Source organism: Betta splendens, chromosome 9, assembly GCF_900634795.4.
Source record: "Betta splendens chromosome 9, fBetSpl5.4, whole genome shotgun sequence".
Classification (NCBI taxonomy): domain Eukaryota; kingdom Metazoa; phylum Chordata; class Actinopteri; order Anabantiformes; family Osphronemidae; genus Betta; species Betta splendens.
The window spans coordinates 3,944,922-3,953,939 of record NC_040889.2 but is presented as its reverse complement, the minus strand read 5'-3'; the positions used below and the strand labels follow the sequence as shown (position 1 = coordinate 3,953,939).

At 43.5% G+C, this 9,018-nt stretch overlaps 1 pseudogene; it reads right to left on the bottom strand.

The window, feature by feature from the left end:
• Positions 1-5,003: 5,003 nt before the first annotated feature.
• Positions 5,004-7,538, bottom strand: LOC114861372 (aerolysin-like protein; annotated as a pseudogene).
• Between the last annotated feature and the right edge of the window lie 1,480 nt (positions 7,539-9,018).

The following is a 9,018-nucleotide window of genomic DNA, read 5'->3' as shown; positions in this document are numbered from 1 at the left end:
CATTTACTGTCATAGCTGGGGGTTTTGACATGCATTTCCTGTTTTGTTTTGTAGTTATTTTCTTTTTCTGTTCAGTCATGCCTTTTCCTGCTTTGCGTTTTTAGTCATGTGATCACAAAGCTGTTTTAAATCCGGTCATTTCTTCAGTACTTAAGCACCCGCACTTACCTTAGTTCCCTGCCAGATCGTTGAGTTTGTTCCGTTCCAGCACTTTGAATACCTGCCTGCTAGTCATCGTTTTTTGCCTGTCTGACCTTGTTGAATTTTGGATCATCCCTGCTGGTACCCTAGCCACAGTCTGTATGTGTTTTGACCAAGTGCCTGTTTTGACTAACCGCCTGCCTGCCGTCTCTGTACCTTTGTCAATCTGCTTACCTGGTTCTGAACTCTGCCTGCACCTGACTACTGAGAACATTAAACTCCCTTTGTTTGATCTGAGAGTCTCCTGAAGCTGTGCATGTGGGTCCGCCATCTTTCCTCACATCGTTCCTATGACACTGTGGCTTCAGGATAAACAGTAACCGGTCAGCATATAAACCTATTTTATGATTTACTGATTTGGTCGATATTCCAATAATTCCTTCATGCTGTCTAATTGCTGGGGCTAGAGTTTTAATAAACATTGCAAATAGAGATGGAGAAAGTGGGCAGCCTTGTCTGGTCCCTCTATGCAGATTAAACTTTGGTGAGGTCTGGTTATTTGTTTTGACTGCAGCATTTGCTAAGCTGTATAATATTTTGATCCAGTCTATGAATGATTTCCCAATGCCAAATTTATGCAGAGTGGCTAAAGCTTTTTCTGCATCTAAGAAGACAATCTCTGAGTCTAGTGTATGGGTGGTGACATAATCAATTAAGTTGATTAATCTGTTCGTATTGTTTGTTGACTGTCTACCTTTAATGGAGCCATTTTTATCAGAGTGAATTATATAGAGCCCTGGACCAGGCCAGACTCAGAAAACAGGCTGTCAGCAGGTGCTCAATGGAAGGAAGCTCAGTCTCGATGATCTTCTCTGCTATCCAGACAACCCGCTGCAGAGAGTGTCTGTCCTGTGTGGTGGAGCTATGGGCCAAAGAATGAAAAATGCTGAGCTAATTGCTAACTAAATAAACAATGTACACATTCAAATATCATCACACAAAAACATAAATAAATATATATACACACTCTATTCTCACCCTCCACGGGTGGTCTCATCCACTTTCCAAGCTCGGGTCCTCTACCAGAGGCCAGGGAGCTTGAGGGTTCTGCGCAGTATCCTTGCTGTTCCTAGGACTGCACTTTTCTGGACTGAGATTTCGGATGTTTTTCCAGGGATCTGTCGTAGCCACTCCTCCAGTTTGGGGGTCACAGCCCCTAGTGCTCCGATCACCACAGGCACCACTGTGGCCTTCACCTTCCAAGTCTTCTCCAGTTCTTCTCTGAGCCCTTGGTATTTCTCTAGTTTCTCATGTTCCTTTTTCCTGATGTTGCCATCCCTTGGTATTGCCACATCCACCACTACGGCTTTCCTCTGCTCTTTATCCACCACCACAATGTCTGGTTGGTTCGCCATTACCATTCTGTCAGTCTGGATCTGGAAGTCCCACAGGATCTTGGCTCGCTCGTTCTCTACCACCTTGGGAGGTGTTTCCCACTTTGACCTTGGGGTTTCCAGTCCATACTCCGCGCAGATGTTCCTGTATACTATGCCAGCCACTTGGTTATGGCGTTCCATGTATGCTTTGCCTGCCAGCATCTTACACCCTGCAGTTATGTGCTGGACCGTCTCTGGGGCCTCTTTGCACAGTCTACACCTTGGGTCTTGTCTGGTGTGGTAGATCTGGGCCTCTATGGCTCTGGTGCTCAGGGCCTGCTCCTGTGCAGCCAGGATGAGTGCCTCTGTGCTGTCCTTCAGCCCAGCCCTTTCAAGCCATTGGTAGGATTTGTTGAGATCAGCCACTTCAGTTATGTTCCGGTGGTACATCCCATGTAAGGGCTTGTCCTCCCATGATGGTCCCTCTTCCAGCATCTCGTCCTCTGTTCTCCACTGCCTGAGACATTCACTCAGCACGTCATCTGTCGGGGCCTTATCCTTGATGTACTTATGGATCTTGGATGTTTCATCCCGGATAGTGGCTCTCACGCTCACTAGTCCTCGGCCTCCTTCCTTGCGGCTAGCGTACAGTCTCAGGGTGCTGGATTTGGGGTGGAACCCTCCATGCATGGTGAGGAGCTTTCGTGTCTTAACATCTGTGGTCTGTATCTCTTCCTTTGGCCACCTTATTATTCCAGCAGGGTATCTGATCACTGGCAGAGCGTAGCTGTTTATTGCCCGGGATTTGTTCTTGCCATGATTGGAGCACTGGGGGCAGTGACCCCCAAACTGGAGGAGTGGCTACAACAGATCCCTGGAATAACATCCGACATCTCAGTCCAGAAAAGTGCAGTCCTAGGAACAGCAAGGATACTGCGCAGAACCCTCAAGCTTCCTGGCCTCTGGTAGAGGACCAGAGCTTGGAAAGTGGATGAGACCACCCACGTGGGGTGAGAAGGGAGTTTTTTTTTTATACTGGTGCCTTTCTGTGTGGAGTTTGCACGTTCTCCCTGTGCTTGCGTGGGTTCTCTCCGGGTTCTCCGGCTTCCTCCCACAGTCCAAAGACGTGCATTAGGTTGATTGGCTTCTCTCCATTGCAGGAGTGTGTGTGTGAATGGTTGTCTGTCTCTGTGTTGCCCTGCGATGGACCGGCGACCAGTCCAGGGTGTACCCCGCCTCTCGCCCATAGCCAGCTGGGTTAGGCTCCAGCACCCCCCTGACCCCGCATTAGGGAATAAGCGGCTTAGAAAATGGATGGATGGATTTATATATATTCATATTACCGGTGAACTGATCTCATTCTCTATTATTTCTAGCTTCTGGGAGGTTTCTCACTCACTCTGTTACTCTCTAGCCATCTCACAGAGCTTGTCTGAAGTGATTTATAGGGGAGGGGGCATTTGGTGACATTTTTTATTGCTCCAGGGTCATAAAACGTGATTAGCCATTCTTACTTGTTACCAGTCCTTCCTACCAGTCAATCTTAGGTTGGTGTTTTTAGGCCAATTGCACAGTATATTTCAAAGACACCTCACTGGTCACAGTCAGTTGTTGCTAGGCGGACATGTGGCTGCACAGACCCCCCCACCAGTGGCCTGTACAGCGACAGGTTTGCAAGCAGTGGACACAAATGAACACCTTTACATATGTTTAGATTGGTATTGGTAAGTGGTATTTGGATATATTGATCACTTGTATTGCTGTTTTAGGTGCATAGTAGTAGAAAAACATATAGAATATCCACACTAGGAAACTCCTAAGCTAATTTGACTGTTCACATTAAAATCATTATAATTTGGTACTGCTTCATTGTATTAAAACTGTCTTTTTGCTGTGATGATTTAATGGGGGTTAGAAGTTTCATTAGTCTCTGCTTTACTGAGATATTAATTCCAAAAGTGCATTTCTCCCTTAGATATTACTGTCTCTTTCTATTACTGTCTATTACATGTCTCTTGGTCAATTTTGTAATCTCTGTCAAATTTTAACATTGTTAACCCTTTAATCTTTGTCAACTTTTTGTTTTGGTCATCTTTTTAATCGTCATCCTTGTTGTCAACATTTTGTCGTTTTCATTGTTTTGTTTTAGTTAACGTTTTGACGTCAGCAGCTTAATCAAAAGTTTGGCATTGTTACAGCAGCTGATCAGCTCTACTACGTAATTTCTCTGAGAAATTAATTTTCCTAGTTTGCTCTGAGACTTCACTGAAACAAGATTAGACACGTTTCAGTTTATTGTAGGCGCATGTTTGTGCAACTCTGATGTTGGGGCTGTTGAGACTTGTTACTGTAGCTTCCTCCTTCAACCACACTCTGTTCTGATGGGCTGCCTGGGTATGGCCCTGGAGCTAAACTGCCTCTCTCAACTTCCCAGCTTTGGATGTGTTTACATAAAAAAAACGATTTAACGTGTTGCAATAGGCAGGATTCACATTTATCCCGAACAAATTGTACATATTCTCACCACTACACTTGGACGGTAGCAGCAGGTAGCAGGTACTGTAGGAAAGATCTGTGGTATCTCTCCTTCACCCAGTGAGCGTGGATAAGGCTACGACTGATTCTGCTCTCTAGAGCAGACAGTGAGTCCTTCAGTGGGTGAGAGTCCTGGTCCACGATGGATGAGAGTTTCGCCAGGACCGTGTCCAGAGTGCAGCCTAGGAAAAAGCTGGACTTCTTGATGACCCTGTTCAGTCTCTTCTGCCTCACCGTGATGCTGCTGCTCCAGCAGACCACACTGTACAGGATGGCTGATGTCACTACAGAGTCATAGAAGGTCTTCAGGAGTGGCCCCCTCACTCCATAAGACTGCAGTTTCCTCAGGTAGATTCTGCTCTGACCCTTCCTGTACTGTGCAACTGTGTTATGAGTCCAGTTCAGTTTAAGGTTGAAATGCACACCCAGGTACTTATAGGAGTCCGATGTATATATATATATATGTATATATGTCCAGTACAGTCCCCTGTGGGGCCATCACACTGCAGGTCAGAGTGTCAGACACAAACTGTGGCCTGTCTGTGAGGTAGTCCATAATCCACTGTCAGATGGAGGTCCACACCAGCCTCCTCCAGTTTCGGTTTAAGAAGCATCAGCTGGATGGTGTTAAAGGCACTGGAGAAATCAAAAAACATGATCTTCACAGAGCTGCCAACAAAGTGAGAGGAGTCAGACAGAGGCGAGGACCAGTGCGGAGACATGTATCATGACATGACATCAGGCCTACTCTAATAGACTGTGTGATAAATCATGGCCTGTCCATGAGGGAGGCTGGGGAATCCCAACCATCCATCCTAACATCAGGTTTAATGAAGCCTGACACAATCAGTAGAAAGGATGATTATAAGACAATGTCTGCCATGGTGTCGTTTTAATATGCTGCTGATATTAGGTGGCAGTGCAGCGTTTCCAGAGCTCTGACCGGGGGACTGTAACTTTTAAATTTTAAATGAGCCATGTGGCAACACACTGGTTGTATTTCTCTTTAGTTACTCTAATGGAGAGTAGACAAGTCAATGTACCACCATGTTTGAGTGGTTTAGGCATTGGACTTAAGATCCACTGGACTTTAGTCCTCGCGGGATCAAACTCCTGGTAAAAGTTTACAGCATATCAGATCAATTACTAATTGACTTAAACCTGATTAGTTTTAGAATTTTCCTTTCCAGTTATACTCTTAACATTTCATTTGAATAAAAATGTGCCGTTTTTGGAATTGTAGTATTTAGAGACACACCAATCAATTAATATTTGAGCCATATTTGAGTATGTTTAAAGCAAATTAATCTGTTCACAACAGGGTAATGAGTATGAGTCAAAGGTTGGTTTATAGAAATGTGAACCCAAAATTTTAAGTCTTTAACTGTAACACTTTAAAAAAATAAAACCCAAAAGACACTGATCTGCTTTTCACTTTGTACAGTAAAAATACATTTATTGATGATAATAATTGGGGTATGATACAATACATTTTTTAATTTGAATACAGTTCTGTAAACACTTTTTTCATTTTCTTCTTCTGATTTCAACTTATCATTTCAGGAGTTTATCTAGATATAATCTAAATCAATCTAGAAAAACACTTTATTAAACTTCAAAATGTTTTAACATAAAAATTGAAAACAGGTGAACTTCAGAGTTAACATTCTCCAAATCTGCTAAGATAAAAACAAAAAAGCTTAAAAGGAGATTTATGATTTTCCAATGTGATTAAAAAGAGTGTGGAGTCCCTGTCAGTGTGGGTTTTCTCCAGTGGGGTTTACTCAAGTCAAAAGACATGGGTGAACTGGCAATTCTAAATACCTTAGTGTATGGATGTGAGTGATAAATGTACAGAAACACAAGTAATGAAAGCTTTAGGTAAAGAAAAGAGCCTTAAATCCTGCTTCCTCTATAAAGTATTCAGGTTTGCTCAATGCAAGAAAAAAAATTACTCAAGTAGATTACTCAAAAAGAGAAGAATTCAATTCACCATAAATAAAATGATCAAAATAATAACATTTTTCCATTCACCCAAAGATTTCATATTTCAAAAGGCAACACTTAAATACTGAATGAATTAAGATGAGAATCAAAGCATTGGACTTAGCATTTTAAATAAAATGGGAAATTGTAAAAATAACGTGATTCATGATATTAAAGTAGCTGTTGAACAAGATCTGTGCCTATTTTTGAGAGGTTCATTTTTCAGTCACACTTATTTTAGCATCAGTGTATGTGACACCCCTGTAGGTACCATTGGTGCCAAACCTGAGAACACTTCCATTGTAGCAGGTTATCTTCAGTATGCCATTGTAGGGCAGATCCAATGTGGCTCTACCAACGGTGACATTAACAACCACTGTTTTTCCTGCAGGGACTTGAACTGGAAAAGAGAAGGTCTCTGTTTTCTCCTCTGAATTCTCTAAGTCATAGATACCTTCTTCTCCCATTCTGAGGTTGAACCTAGTAGTACCCTCTCCAACCTCTGGAACTTCTGCTTCAACTCTTATACTAAAGGTGGTTTCCAAATTGTTAGTCACAGACCATTTTTTTGATAATTTTATAGATGCTTCGAACTTGTACGACTGAATGACCCCAGAGTTGTTGGTATAAGTGAGAGATTCCATTTTTTCTATAGAAACCTGTGGAATGACCTGATGATGGGTGAGATAGTTGACATTGGTCAGCACAGCAGACCTGACTGTGCTGATGAACATAAACCCCATACTGTCAATGTCACCGCATGCCCTCCCTGCAACTCCTAAGCAGATTCCAGAGCCGACATCCATCGTGATCTCTTTTTCCAGTTTCCTGTCAGTCATGAATGTGAAGAATTCTCGTGAGTAAGTTGTCTTGAATTTGATGGCACCTAGACGGTCTCTATTATTGTTGTCCCACAAAGAGAGTACTAAAATCTTCTCTCCATCAGCAAATTCAAATTGTTAGAGTTTCCCATCAGGTATTCCAAACTCTTGAATCTGACCATCAGTTACCGAGGTTTTAACAGCCTTCACCTGCCACCCTCCAACCCACACACATCTTTTTCAGTGTGGCTCCAGTGCTTTCACCAGTGAACCTAAAGGAAAAGCCTCCACAACCTCCAATAACTGGTGTCATGTATGACATGTTGCAAATTTTAAGCTGGAAGATAAAAACAAACAAACAATAACACATAAAATTATGCAGTCTAGTGGTGTCAGTGTAGGACATTTTTCTATTCAAGGTCACTTCAAAAAAAGGTTTTTAACCCCATTTGCATCAGAAACCATTTATGGTTAATATAAGTTTAAATGAATGCATTTTTTTCTGCAGTATAGTATCAATTCACACCTAATGTAATATCAAGGCACTTTACAATGTAGGTTTATGACCTTTCAAAGTATTAGAAAATTATTTAGAAAACCCAACAACTCCCAGTGAAAAAATGTTCTATTAATTATTTAATGAGTATGAGTATGAATAGGCTACAAAAAGAATAGTTGAAGGATTTGGCTTGAACTCAATGATCCTGTTCTTTGTCTGCTAACATTAAAATCAAACCAATAATAATACTAAAAAGATCCTTAAAAAAAACATACATTCATACAAAAACATTATATCCTAGTATTTAAAGTCGACACATTGCTTGACACAGTTTGACACAGTCAGAACATTGACATCTGCTGGTTGTTTGTGAGAACTGCATCAGAGCAAATTGACCATCAAAGTCTTAAGGTCATATTATATCAGTTGTCATGCACTGGCAAGGAGGCAGGGAACCAAGGACCCAAATGCACAGCTCGGAGACGGAGCTTGAATAAACTGTTCAGTGGCAGTGAACCAAGAAAGTTAAGCACACTCAGTCAGACAGGCGATGATCAGGAACCGGTAAAGCATGAATCCGAGGGTCGACGAAGAGCCGAAACCAAGCGAGGGATCATAGCCAGGGACGAGAGACAAGCCAGGATCGAAAGCAGATGGCAAGCCCAGACCAGAGCCAGAGATGAGGGCAGGCAGGGCTCCGGAGCCAGAACCAGAGACGAACCCAGACGTGGAGCCAGAGCAGACGTGGTCGGTAACAGCGCACCAGGAAGCGAGGCAGACATGGCCGGTGCCGGACCGCCAGGAGCTGAAGCCGATGCGGTCCATGCTGCGAGCGACCTTCTCTTCGGGGCTGACAAGGACTGGAACTGGGGCTTGACCCAGCTGGGTGACAGTGTTACGAACTCGCCCCGTCGGTTCCGAACCGGCGGGGTTTGACAGGGAACCTACTAAACTCCTCCCGTCGGTTCCGAACCGGCGGGGCTTTGACGGAACCCTGGGACAGGAGAGGGAATGCGGTGGAGAGAGACGGTGACAGCACCCGCTCCAAGCGGGGAGAACTACGGCTCTCACGGAGCCGGGAGGAGAACGCGCTCACACTGAGCGGAGGCTTCAGGCACCACGGCCGACGTACTTCCAGCACACAGCTCTCTGTGTAATCCCTCACACAGACACCTGGCCGCAACCAGCAGACCAGGTCGCAGGGAACACAGGAGAGGGAAGACCCCAAATGCACGACCCAAACACAGTGTCTTACCAGTTAACATAAAGTGGTTAATTTAAACACAACAAAAACTCACTGCACCGCAGGGCTCAGTTCAACACAAAGGAAGAACTAAAAATCACTGCATTGCAGGAAAACGATAAACAACCTAATTCACTATCTACAACTAAACGCTCCGTACACTACGGGCAAAAATCCTAAACATGAAACATAAGACCTAAACACGAAACATAAGACACTCACAAAACTTACGTGGTGGGACAGGACATCAACAAAACCAAAACTCCTTGCAGCATAAACTCTCCTCAACGTAACAACGGGGTAGCATCCCGCTACACCCAGAGTGAACACCAGCAATGTGTGAAACAAAAGACATCCCTTATATACACAAACCAAAACAGGTGGGTCAACTAATTACACAGGAAATTAAAAACTCAG